Below are 14,752 nucleotides of genomic sequence, written 5' to 3'. Positions count from 1 at the left end.
TACTTGTTTGGAGAGAATTGCTCTGAAGTATTCTTTTGCATTCACCAATTCCTTTTTTTCCTCTATGCTGGACCCATAACCTGTTGCATAGTTTGGTTGCAGAAGAAACTTGTGAGAGTAGATTATATGGGGTAATTCAACTTTTATCTTCACAGAACATGAGGTACATGCATCAGCTTCTTAATACAGCATAACAGAAAGTCTGAATGACCTTTTACTAGAGAGAAAGTGAAACCAAAGTACAACAAGTATATGCATTACATTCAACTAAGCATATAACAGTAACATGCATATCTGCCAACAGGGACTGCACATGATGAAGTCGTGGGGAGGGGGATTGCATATGATGAAGTGAGTGGGACTGCACATAATGAAGTGAGGGGAAGAGGGGGACTGCACATGAATATGGGAGGGGGACTGGAAATGAAGTGAGTGGAGGGAGGAGGACTGCAAATCATGAAGTGAAGGTGTAATGGCCTGCAAATGATGAAGTGAGTGGGGGCTGCAAAGGATGAAGTTGTGGGGAGGGGTCTGCAAATGAATTGATTGAGTGGAGGGGACTGCACATTATGAAGTGAGTGGGGAGAGGAGGACTCCACATGATGAAGTGAGAGCGGGGACTGCACATGATGAAGGGAGGGGAACTACACATGATGAAGTGAGTAGGGGGGCTGCAAATGATGAAGTGAGTGGGGGAGGGGGCTGCAAATGATGAAGTTGTGGGGAGGGGACTGCACATGATGAAGTTGTGGGGAGGGGGCTGCACATGATGAACTGATTGAGGGGAGGGGGACTGCCCATGTTGAAGTGAGGGGGACAGCACATGATGAAGTGAGGGGGAGAGGGGGACTGCATATAAAGAAGGCAGGGGGGAGGGGGACTGCACATGATGAAATGAGTGGGGGAGGGGGCTGAAAATGATGAAGTGATTGAGGGAAGGGGACTGCACGTGATGGAGTAGGGGAGGGGGACTGAAAATGATGAAATTCTGGGGAGGGGACTGCACATGATGAAGTGGGGAGGGGGAGTGCACATGAAGTGATTGAGGGGAGATGGACTGCACATGAAGAAGGGAGGGGGACTGCAAATGATGAAGTGAGTGGGGGAGGGAAACTGCAAATGATGGAGTGTGGGGAGGGGGCCGCAAGTGATGAAGTAAGTGGGGGAGGGGGCTGCACATGATGAAGTGAGAGGGACTGCACATGATTAAGTGAGTGGGACAGCACATGATGAAGTGAGGTGGACTGCACATGAAGAAGGGTGGGGGAGGGAGACTGCAAATGATGAAGTGAGTGGGGGGAGGGAGACTGCACATGATGAAGTGAGTGGGGGGAGGGGGACTGCAAATGATTAAGTGATTGTGGGAAGGGGGACTGCACATGATAAAGTGAGTTAGGAGAGGGGGACAGCACATGATGAAGTGAGGGAGATAGAGGGACTGCACATGATGAAGGGAAGGGGACTGCATATGATGAAGTAAGGGGAATAGGGGGACTGCACATGATGAAGTGAATAGAGGAGGGGGACTGCACGTGATGACGTGGGGAGGGGACTACATCATGAAGATGTGGCGAGTGGGACTGCACATGATGAAGTGAGAGGGACTTCGCATAATTAAGTGAGTGGACTGCACATACTAAAGTGAGGGGGAGTGGGGGACTGCACATGAAGAAAGGTGGGGGAGAGGGGGACTGCACATGATGACGTGAGTTGGGGAGGGGGACTGCAAATGATGGAGTAGGGGGAGGGGGCTGCACATGATGAAGTGATTGAGGGGAGAGGGACTGCACATGAAGAAGGGAGGGGGAGAGAGGGACTGCAAATGATGAAGTGAGTGGGGGAGGGGAACTGCAAATAATGAAGTGGGGGAGGGGGCTGCAAATGTTGAAGTGAGTGGGGGAGGGGATGCACATGATGAAGCTGTGGCAAGGGGGACTGCACATGATGAAGGGAAGGGATGAAGAGGCGCGTAAATATAATGAATTGGGAGAGCGAGAGGTACATAGTGGGGGCCATTGAGGATGCAGTGGCTTGAATTGGGGGAAAGAGTACAGGGGCTAATTAATTTACATATTTATTAGTTGAGGAAAATGGCTATTTATAGCTAGTAGGGGCACAGTGGTGGATTATAATTTATGTTTGGAATGGTTATGGGGCGCCCCAGGGTCCTGGTCATCGCAGTGGTATTGCTTTCCTCTTGGAGAGAGTGATGCTACATTTGGAGGCAATGAAGGAGAACTCTTTGTCAGGTAACACAATGCATGCAACATGTTCACACTCCAGACCAGAAGGGGGAGCTCTAAACCTGTTTAAGGTGAATTCCCCTATAAGAACATCCTGATCTGGAGGGAAAGGGTTCAGTTCCTGTCAGGGAGACAGAGAGAAAGGAAGCATATGAGCCGTGTAGCCTAAAGTGCTGCAGCTCCTAGGAAACAGATGGATAGAAAGCAGAACATATTGCAGCAAGCGTAAATGAAGTCAGAGCAAAGGAGATGATATCATAGGGAGACCAGCCAGGAGCAGGCTGCCTCCTTCTGAGGCGCAGAAATCCGGTGCCCGGAATACCGAGGGAGTAAGGATCTCTACGCCTTACTTCAGAGACCGGCAGGACAGCTATTTCCATGTTACCTGTCCGACCTATACCCAGGAGGCACGGTGGCAACTCTCAGAGGCTGGGGCATGCTAGAGTCCCTATAAACTGCCTCAAGCCACTAGTCATACGGGTTTTGCCCTATCCTATCCAGGGGACAGAGAGACATAACATCTACAACAGTTGTGAGGACCTTATAAGAAGCTTAGCAGTAAGGGACTACAACACTGCAGCGCAAAGGAAGGCTACTGATTCCCACCTGGACAAGGGGACTCTGGACTTGCCTCCAAACCAGCCGGACTCTGCCTGCCCTGTTATCTGGTGCCCTGGACTGTGGATGCTGAAGTCTTCAGCAAAGGTAAAGAGACTGCAACCTTGTGTCCTCGTTCTTCTCTGCACCTCTCACCATCCATGATCTACACACTTTGAAGCCCTGGGGACACACTTCACCTGTGGGAAGGTATACCATCTAGCTGCCGTAACATCACCCCAGGGGACCCCTTAAAGCAGCGTCGGTCACCCTGACCAAATACCACAGGTGGCGTCATGAACACAAACTTTATCCCTTTAAAGACCTTTCCCTTTTACACGGACGTCCCAGGGCCACGGACTTGGTCAGCCACCGTGACATCCCCCTGTGAACCGCAGGACCCGATACCGAGTACCCCGCTGCCCTGACGGGGCAATCCAGTTACATAATAACTAATTACGTCTAAGCACTTCTGTATTCAGCTGCGTATTGTAGAAAAAAGGGAAAAAATGGGGAAGGTGCTCTGGAAGCGGGGCTCTAGGTAACTATGTGTTATTTTCTGAAGAGACAAGTCATGGCTGGAAGAAGAAGATGAAGGGCTTCAACTAGAGACAACACTGGTAAGTCAGTGTGTTACCTGTACGCTGACATTATATACAGAGCTCCTGTGTATAATGTCACTGGTGATTGCTGTATTACCTGTACACTGACACTATATAGAAAGCTCCTGGTTATAGTGTCACTGGTGATCAGTGTATTATCTGTACACTGAAACTATATATAGAGCTCCAGTGTATAATGTCACTGGTGATCGCTGTATTACCTGTACACTGACACTATATATAGAGCTCCAGTGTATAATGTGACTGATGATCGCTGTATTACCTGTACACTGACAATATATACAGAGCTCCTGGGTATAATGTTACTGGTGATCACTGTATTACCTGTACACTCACAGTATGTACAAAGCTCCTGTGTATTATGGCACTTAGTTTTGTGGGTTTTTTTAAATTAATTATAGTATTCGGTCACTATGTGGTGGTAATATGTGGCCTGGTCATGGTGTGGTGGTAATTGTTCCTTGTATGTGGTATTATTAGGTTACTATGTAATGGTAATATGTGGTCCGGCCATGGTGTGGCTGTATTTGTTCCTTGTATGTGGTATTATTAGGTTACTATGTGATGGTAATATGTGGTCCGGCCATGGTGTGGTGGTAATTGTTCCTTGCATGTGGTATTATTAGGTTACTATGTGATGGTAATATGTGGTCTGGTCATGGTGTGGTGGTATTTGTCCCTTGTATGTGGGATCCTAGAAGTATTGTTTCTCCTTGCAGAGAATGACATATTAAGCATGCCGAGATAAGGAGACTTAAAACTGCAATGCTCCTCTGGGAAATATGCAAATTATCTCTTCAGAGAGGAAGAGGACTAGAACTCTAGTGCCATATATTGGAAGTAACAATCCTAAAAGTCAATGTCGACTCTTTAACAAGCCTTGTCACTGACTTAGGATAAAAGCCAAAGCCAGAATCTCAATTTGCAGACTCTGTGTTTCGGGGTACTGCCCCTCATCAGTGTAAAATGTGAGATCTTGCATCCTGGTCAGACGCCTCTCACACAGCCAAACCAGATCTCACACTTTGCATTCACGAGGGGCAGTACCCCGAAACTCAGTGTCTGCAAATTGAGATTCTAGATTTGGCTGTACATTGTACTGGTGAAATTTATCTTGCTGTCGCTTGTGTTTCCGCAAGATAAATAGACATTCTGCAGTCTTGAAAGACGCGCCACATGTCTGTCTCCGCAGGTGAGCCGCAGGTGTCTGTGCACGCATAGAGGACATGGGATTTCTTGAAATCCCATACACAATGCTGTAATAGCTGGATGCTGCGGGTTGGACGCTGCACAAGTACACAGTGTCCAACCCACAGCGTTTACTGATTTTGTGCACATACCCTTAAAGTGAAAACATAATCAGACATTACAAGGTTGCTGCATTGGAGTAACAAGTCACATGTCATGTGATTGAAACTTTTTCACAGAACTTGACTTAAATAACAAAGAAACAATCAATTTTGCTAATGCAAGCAAAATAAATGCAGAAGGTACTGGAAATCGAATCTCCATATGTACGAGTAAAAATGGATAGAATTTAGCCATACCAGTAAAAGACGTTTCGTATGCTCCCAGTCTAGAAGGATGATTATTATCTGTAAAGCGTATGACAGCTAGAGGACTCAGTGTAAAATTTCAGGGTGACAAATGTGCTATCCTTGATGGAAAGTGGATGATAGCCATTGCCAAGATGGATAAACTTTTATTTCTTCTCAACACACTAAAGGAACAAGTGATACTCTGCACTCATGGACACAATGACCATAACCACGTCTAGGTCTCAGACATCCAGAAAGCATTAAAGGGTTAGGCTCATACTAATGGGTAAAACTGCAAAGTGCTTGTAAAAACAAGCAACTTTACAATTTACTTCTTATTAATTTTCCCTTCTATAGAATGGAGTACTATAATAGTTATACTGCTGTGCTTCTGAGCAGGTTAAGGGCGGTAGAATATTAATTATAGATTTGTACATATGGAGCATATTATAATAGTTATCATTGTTCAAGGGAGCAGTATTATAGAAGTTGCTTGTACATAGGGAGCAGAGTTTTCGTAGTTATAGTCCTGTACATAGCTGGCAGTATAATAGTAGCTGTATTCTGGTACATAGGAGCAGTATAATAGTAGTTATATTCTTGTACATAGGAGCAGTATTATAGTAGCTATATTCTTATACATAGAGTCAGTATTATAGTAGTTATATTCTGGTACATAGGAGTAGTATTATAGTAGTTATATTCTTTTACATAGGGGCAGTATTAGTGTAGTTATATTCTTGTACATAGGTGCAGTATTATAGAAGTTATTTTCTTGTACATAGGGGACAGTATTATAGTAGTTATATTCTTGTCATAGGGGCAGTATTATAGTAGTTATATTCTTGCACCTAGGGGCAGTATTATAGTAGTTATATTCTTGTACATAGGAGGCAGTATTATAGTAGTTATATTCTTGCACATAGGGGCAGTATTATAGTAGTTATATTCTTGCACATAGGGGCAGTATTATAGTAGTTATATTCTTGTACATAGGAGGCAGTATTATAGTAGTTATATTCTTGTACATAGGGGCAGTATTATAGTAGTTATATTCTTGTACATAGGAGGCAGTATTATAGTAGTTATATTCTTGCACATAGGGGCAGTATTATAGTAGTTATATTCTTGCACATAGGGGCAGTATTATAGTAGTTATATTCTTGTACATAGGAGGCAGTATTATAGTAGTTATATTCTTGTACATAGGGGCAGTATTATAGTAGTTATATTCTTGCACATAGGGGCAGTATTATAGTAGTAATATTGTGCACATAGGGAGCAGTATTATAGTAGTTATATTCTTGTACATAGGGGGTAGTGTTATGATCCGGTGACCTAGGAGCTGCATGAGAACTTTCACTGGAGAAAGTGGCCACTGTACTGACCGCAATCCTGAACTTAACATCGCAACTAGAAGTAGCCGTGGAGTGTACCTAACACACCTAGACACCTCGTCACAGCCGGAGGACTAAATACCCCTAAAGATGGAAATAGGAATACTATCTTGCCTCAGAGAAAATCCCCAAAGGATAGACAGCTCCCCACAAATATTGGCGGTGAGTCGGAGAGGAAAAAACATACACAGGCAGAAAAACAGGATTAGCACAGGAGGCCACTCTAGCTAGATAGGACAGGATAGGACAGAGTTCTGTGCGGTCAGTATAAAACCCTTCAAAATATCCACAGCAGAATATACTAAAACTTCCTACATCTACTAAAAGATGCAGGAGCGTATATCTGCAACTCCAGTGAATCCTACAATCAAAGCAGGAATAAAACTGAAACAAGCACACCGGCAGTGTGCCACAGAAACAAAAACCAAACACTTATCTTTGCTGAAATTGGCAGCGAGCAGGAGAAGCCAGAAAGTGATCCAACACCTAACAAGGAACATTGACAACTGGCAGGGACTAAAGATTCTTGCAAAGCTAAATACCCCAGTCAGCCTTGCAATTAGCAGATACACCTGTCCAATCCTGCAGTCCAGGCACACCTGCATTACCATCTACAACCACCGGAGGGAGCCCAAAAGCAGAATTCACAACAGGGTAGTATTATAGAAGTTATAGTCCTGTACATAAGGACAGTATTATAGTAGTTATTGTTTTGCACATAGGAGGCAGTATTAACCTATGTCCACACGGTGCATTTTTTATGCCTTTTCGCTGCATTTTTCTGCTCGGAAATGAGTCAAAAACACTATGTAATCTTTATGCAAGCCAATTCAATGACAATCCTGAAGTGTTGTGCACATGGTCAGTAAATTTCCTTTGAGTATTTTTGAGTATTTGCAGTGTGTTTTTTTCTGCAGCATGTCAATTTTTTGTGCAGATTTTTAGCGTTTTCCACACATTGACTTCAATTGAGTCAGTCAAATCCGCAGCAAAAACACAGGTATAAAAATGTTTGCGAATTTGCTGTGGATATGCTGAGTTTTTACTTGCGTTTTTACCGGCTTTCTATCGTGTTTTCCACGCTGTCATCTGTGTGACAGTGTCGCAAACACCGGCGCAGTGGTCCTCATCGGTGGAAACGCTACTGCCAGTAAGACCGTCATTCAGAGCGCTGCGGGGTCATGCTTTCTCACACAGCAGTGGTGCCGTAAGGGAGATCACTGGAGCTGATCAGCTGATGAACTCCAGTGAACTGTCTCATGGCTGCTCAGTGCAATTACCTCCTGTCAGTGTATTGCCGGCTGTCTTTAAGAGCAGTTACATCAGTGACTGCTGTCAAAGTCATCAGGATCATTGTGAGACATTATGGATTATCTTCTCTGAGGACAGGTGAGGAATATTGTGGTTTATTATTTTATTTTTGTTCCATTAGACGTTGGCGTTAGTGGATTAGGCGTTTGGTGAGTATGGTTTAATTTAGATTCAATAAAGAAGTGTTTGTCATTATTTCAAATAAAAGACTTTAGTCTCTGTGTGTTTTTATATTATCACTAAGGGGTTACTAATTATTGATGCCTGTCCATTACTAACCTGTGCGCTTGATGTCACCTGACAATACAAAGGTGTCATTACACCCATCCAACCATTACCCCACTTGCCACGGCTACAGGGCCAGTGGGAAGAGTGAGGCTAAGTGCCAGATTTTGATGCATCTTATAGATACATCTTTTCTAGGGCAGCTGAGAGCTGATGTTTTTGGTCTGGGAGGGGGCTAATATCAGTGGCCCCTTCCTAGGCTATTAATATCAGCCCCCAGCTGTCTGCCTAGCCTTTGCTGGTTAGATTTTATAGGTGGACCTTATGTCATTTTTTTCCCTGGGTTCCCTGGTAAACTAGCCAGTAAAGGCTAAGCCGACAGCTGTGAGCTGATATTAATAGCCTGGGGACCTTTATGGCTATTGTCTCCTTCCCAGAATGTTAACATCAGCCCTCAGCCATCATCTTTTGCTCTGCTGGTTATAAAAATTATGAGGGAGCACACGCAATCAATTTTTTTTGGGATACAGCCAATGTAGGTTCATTCTGTTAGTGCTCCTACATAGGCTAGTGACAATATGTGTGTGTTTGTGTGTGTCTGTTTGTGTTTGTATGTTTGTGTTTACTTACCAACTTAGTAATGAGGGAGTCAGGCTGGTACCTTTTCATTACTAAACCTAGGGCTTGGTGTTAATAACAGCTGCTGACACCTAATCTCATTACCCTGATGCTACTGCATCAGAATTAAAACGGTGGTGTTGAACCTAGAAACTGCATCGCAAAACTTTTAGCTCAAAAAAGCCTTCATTGCTGTAAAAACACATGCAAAAAACATGTCAAACACGCACCAAAAATCGTAGCAAAACGTGCATTTTGCCGCAGCATTTTTGCTGCCAAGAGATGCAGAAATTTCTGCAAGCAAATTCTCAACATGCGCACATAGCCTTATAGTAGTTATGTTCTTGAAAGAAAGAGCATAGCGAATCAGAAAAACTATACTACATTTCTAATTGGAGGTATTTGCTAATATTATTTTTACACCTACTACATATTGGGATCTTGGAGATGGGAATACCCCTGTAAGCACCTTAATGAATCTGCTCTTTGGTCTTATATTAATATACTGGTCATATATTTGCAAACTAACAGTAATATTATAATTACAATTGTGCATAGGGAGTAATATAGTTATGTTCTTGTACATATTCAGGAGGGGGGTATGCTGTACAATATTATAGTGGTATTATAGCTGCAAATGTGTCCCTACAGCTTGTAGGTTAGGTCTCTAGGTTGTATGTAAGGTCTTTGCGTTCAGACACCATTCTTCTCAACTGCCCTTTTGTCTAACAACCTCCCCTTCCCTTCTCCGCCTCCTCTCATACTTGTCATATTGTAATATTTGTCCAAACTACTTTATCATTACCATCTGTGAATCTCCTGCATCCAGCACCCCCAACCCAGCCGCCTGAACTCTCAACTCAGCACTTCTGTCTCTGAAATCCACTTCCTTCCTGGACTTTAAAATGAGAAAAAGCTTTTATCTCATCCTCTCGCACTTCCAAGCTAAATATGTTCAACTCCTCTAGTCCATCATGTTTGGCGCAAAGTCTATTTAGACTTCATGTTTGGAAACGCAGAAGGAAGGAAAGAAATAACAGGAATTAGAGTTGTGTCCGGGCCTCCTGGCTTTATCAGTGGAAAAGTTGCATCCTCAGTATTTGCACTGTATATATTGTCACTGCACAGTACCACTTCTCTTATTCTGTATATACAGTGAAACCAGAAGTTTACATACACTATATAAGACACATCTGCATGTCTTTCTCAATATCTGACATGAAATCAGAATAAACCTTCCACAAGCTTCTCACCCATTTCCGCCCAAGCTTTAACTTCCTGGCTGATGTCTTGAGATGTTGCTTCAGTATTGCCACAAAATCTTCTTTTCTCATGATGCCATCTATTTTGGGAAGTGCCCCAGTCCCTCCTGCAGCAAAACATCCCCACAACATGATGCTGCCACCCTCGTGTTTCACAATTGGGATGGTGTTCTTAGGCTTCCAAGCTTCTCCCTTTTTCCTCCAAACATAATGATGGTCATTATGCCCAAAAAGTTCTTCAGACCACAGGACATGTCTCCAAAAATGAAGGTCTTTGTTCCTGTGTGGATTTGCAAACATTGATCTGGCCTTTTTATGTTTCTTTTGGAGTAATGGCTTCTTCCTGGCAGAGTGGCCTTTCAGCCCATGTTGATACAGTACTTGTTTCACTGTGGATATTGACACAATCTTACCAGCTTCCTCCATCATCTTCACAAGGTCTTTTGCTTTTGTCCTTGGGTTGATATGCACATGTCGGACCAAAGCACATTCATCTCTGGGACACAGAAATCGTCTTCTTCCTGAGCGGTACATTCCCATCTTGTTTGTACTTGCGTATAATTATTTGTACAGATTAACGAGGCACCTTCAGGTATCTTGAAATTGTACTCAAGGATGTTCCAGACTTATGCAAGTCCACAATTCTCTTCTGATATCTTGGCTGGTTTATTTAGACTTTCCCATGATGCTACATAAAGAAGCAGTGCGTTTCAGGTGTGCATTAAAATACATCTACAGGAGTGTCTCCAATTAACTCAGATGTTGCCAAAAAAAATCAGAAGCTTCCAAACACATGACATCATCATATGGGCAGTCCAGAATTGTTTAAAGGTATAGTAATCTTAGTGTATGTAAATTTTGACTTTGCAGTAAGTAATAAAAATGCCTTAAAACATTCTCTCTCTCATTACTCTGGCATTTGGCAAATATTAATAACTAGACATAACTGCAAGAGAAGTATGCTGCCTTCCAGGTGCGATGATCAAGGATGTGACCGATAGGATACCAAAGCTCTTCAGCTCCAAGGACGTCCACCCATTTCTTCTGATACATGTTGGCACCAATGACACGGCAAGGAAAGACCTACCGACAATCTGCAAAGACTTTGAAGAGTTGGGGAAGAAAGTAAAGGAACTGGATGCACAGGTAGTTTTTTCTTCTATCCTTCCAGTAGACGGGCATGGCACCAGGAGATGGAACAGGATCCTTGATGCAAACAACTGGCTAAGACGATGGTGCAGACAACAAGGATTCGGATTCCTGGACCACGGTGTGAATTACTGGTACGATGGACTCCTCGCCAGAGATGGACTACACCTCAACAAACCTGGGAAACACACATTCGCCAGAAGACTCGCTACACTCATCAGGAGGGCGTTAAACTAGAAGAAGAGGGGACGGGAAGAAAAACATTAGACTTGAACAAAGAAGACCCAGGAAAACATACTCAGATGGGAGGTAAGAACATTTCTAAAACAATCCACAGCGAGGAGATTGGAACAAAACAAAATCCTCTAAACTTCATGCTCGCAAACGCCAGAAGCCTGACAAACAAGATGGAAGAACTAGAAGCAGAAATATCTACAGGTAACTTTGACATAGTGGGAATAACCGAGACATGGTTAGATGAAAGCTATGACTGGGCAGTTAACTTACAGGGTTACAGTCTGTTTAGAAAGGATCGTAAAAATCGGAGAGGAGGAGGGGTTTGTCTCTATGTAAAGTCTTGTCTAAAGTCCACTTTAAGGGAGGATATTAGCGAAGGAAATGAGGATGTCGAGTCCATATGGGTCGAAATTCATGGAGGGAAAAATGGTAACAAAATTCTCATTGGGGTCTGTTACAAACCCCCAAATATAACAGAAACCATGGAAAGTCTACTTCTAAAGCAGATAGATGAAGCTGCAACCCATAATGAGGTCCTGGTTATGGGGGACTTTAACTACCCGGATATTAACTGGGAAAGTGAAACCTGTGAAACCCATAAAGGCAACAGGTTTCTGCTAATAACCAAGAAAAATTATCTTTCACAATTGGTGCAGAATCCAACCAGAGGAGCAGCACTTTTAGACCTAATACTATCTAATAGACCTGACAGAATAACAAATCTGCAGGTGGTTGGGCATCTAGGAAATAGCGACCACAATATTGTACAGTTTCACCTGTCTTTCACTAGGGGGACTTGTCAGGGAGTCACAAAAACACTGAACTTTAGGAAGGCAAAGTTTGACCAGCTTAGAGATGCCCTTAATCTGGTAGACTGGGACAATATCCTCAGAAATAAGAATACAGATAATAAATGGGAAATGTTTAAGAACATCCTAAATAGGCAGTGTAAGCGGTTTATACCTTGTGGGAATAAAAGGACTAGAAATAGGAAAAACCCAATGTGGCTAAACAAAGAAGTAAGACAGGCAATTAACAGTAAAAAGAAAGCATTTGCACTACTAAAGCAGGATGGCACCATTGAAGCTCTAAAAAACTATAGGGAGAAAAATACTTTATCTAAAAAACTAATTAAAGCTGCCAAAAAGGAAACAGAGAAGCACATTGCTAAGGAGAGTAAAACTAATCCCAAACTGTTCTTCAACTATATCAATAGTAAAAGAATAAAAACTATAAATGTAGGCCCCTTAAAAAATAGTGAGGAAAGAATGGTTGTAGATGACGAGGAAAAAGCTAACATATTAAACACCTTCTTCTCCACGGTATTCACGGTGGAAAATGAAATGCTAGGTGAAATCCCAAGAAACAATGAAAACCCTATATTAAGGGTCACCAATCTAACCCAAGAAGAGGTGCGAAATCGGCTAAATAAGATTAAAATAGATAAATCTCCGGGTCCGGATGGCATACACCCACGAGTACTAAGGGAACTAAGTAATGTAATAGATAAACCATTATTTCTTATTTTTAGGGACTCTATAGCGACAGGATCTGTTCCGCAGGACTGGCACATAGCAAATGTGGTGCCAATATTCAAAAAGGGCTCTAAAAGTGAACCTGGAAATTATAGGCCAGTAAGTCTAACCTCTATTGTTGGTAAAATATTTGAAGGGTTTCTGAGGGATGTTATTCTGGATTATCTCAATGAGAATAACTGTTTAACTCCATATCAGCATGGGTTTATGAGAAATCGCTCCTGTCAAACCAATCTAATCAGTTTTTATGAAGAGGTAAGCTATAGGCTGGACCACGGTGAGTCATTGGACGTGGTATATCTCGATTTTTCCAAAGCGTTTGATACCGTGCCGCACAAGAGGTTGGTACACAAAATGAGAATGCTTGGTCTGGGGGAAAATGTGTGTAAATGGGTTAGTAACTGGCTTAGTGATAGAAAGCAGAGGGTGGTTATAAATGGTATAGTCTCTAACTGGGTCGCTGTGACCAGTGGGGTACCGCAGGGGTCAGTATTGGGACCTGTTCTCTTCAACATATTCATTAATGATCTGGTAGAAGGTTTACACAGTAAAATATCGATATTTGCAGATGATACAAAACTATGTAAAGCAGTTAATACAAGAGAAGATAGTATTCTGCTACAGATGGATCTGGATAAGTTGGAAACTTGGGCTGAAAGGTGGCAGATGAGGTTTAACAATGATAAATGTAAGGTTATACACATGGGAAGAAGGAATCAATATCACCATTACACACTGAATGGGAAACCACTGGGTAAATCTGACAGGGAGAAGGACTTGGGGATCCTAGTTAATGATAAACTTACCTGGAGCAGCCAGTGCCAGGCAGCAGCTGCCAAGGCAAACAGGATCATGGGGTGCATTAAAAGAGGTCTGGATACACATGATGAGAGCATTATACTGCCTCTGTACAAATCCCTAGTTAGACCGCACATGGAGTACTGTGTCCAGTTTTGGGCAACGGTGCTCATGAAGGATATAATGGAACTAGAGAGAGTACAAAGGAAGGCAACAAAATTAATAAAGGGGATGGGAGAACTACAATACCCAGATAGATTAGCGAAATTAGGATTATTTAGTCTAGAAAAAAGACGACTGAGGGGCGATCTAATAACCATGTATAAGTATATAAGGGGACAATACAAATATCTTGCTGAGGATCTGTTTATACCAAGGAAGGTGACGGGCACAAGGGGGCATTCTTTGCGTCTGGAGGAGAGAAGGTTTTTCCACCAACATAGAAGAGGATTCTTTACTGTTAGGGCAGTGAGAATCTGGAATTGCTTGCCTGAGGAGGTGGTGATGGCGAACTCAGTCGTGGGGTTCAAGAGAGGCCTGGATGTCTTCCTGGAGCAGAACAATATTGTATCATACAATTATTAGGTTCTGTAGAAGGACGTAGATCTGGGGATTTATTATGATGGAGTATAGGCTGAACTGGATGGGCAAATGTCTTTTTTCGGCCTTACTAACTATGTTACTATGTTACTCTGTTAGATGGCAGCCCGATTCTAAAGAATCGGGAGTCTAGAATCCATATATACTTTATTTATTCAAATGTAAGAATAATACAATTAATAAATAATAGTAAGAAAGAACAAAAATAATAGGCAGTATATGGAGAAAACACCAAACAAAAGTTCAAAATTGGTGTGAAAATGTCACTGAACCACTTCACAACTAAATATATATAGTTTTGGTAAATGGTATTATCATTTTTTTGACGAAATTCGGCAGGAGCTTGAAGAGCAACGTCACTGGGCCCGCCTCCACGCAGTAGAAACTTGCTGTGAGGTAAAAATTCAAAAATCACACCAAAATGGCGGGTGGAGTGTGTCACAGTACGGCACGTTTCTGATTGGTCGCTCGCAGCAGGCGGCAACCAATCAGACACTGGACACTGTTGACGTCACTTATCTCCGGACATTAGCTCCGGACATTAGCTCCGGACAAAGCCACGGAAGTTGGCACAAATTGCAGGAAGTAGTATTCTAGGCAATTATATATTAGATTATGT

The sequence above is a fragment of the Ranitomeya imitator genome, chromosome 2 (assembly GCF_032444005.1).
Source record: "Ranitomeya imitator isolate aRanImi1 chromosome 2, aRanImi1.pri, whole genome shotgun sequence".
NCBI lineage: Eukaryota > Metazoa > Chordata > Amphibia > Anura > Dendrobatidae > Ranitomeya > Ranitomeya imitator.
The sequence above is the reverse complement of the archived record's forward strand: the minus strand, read 5'-3'. Positions refer to the sequence as shown.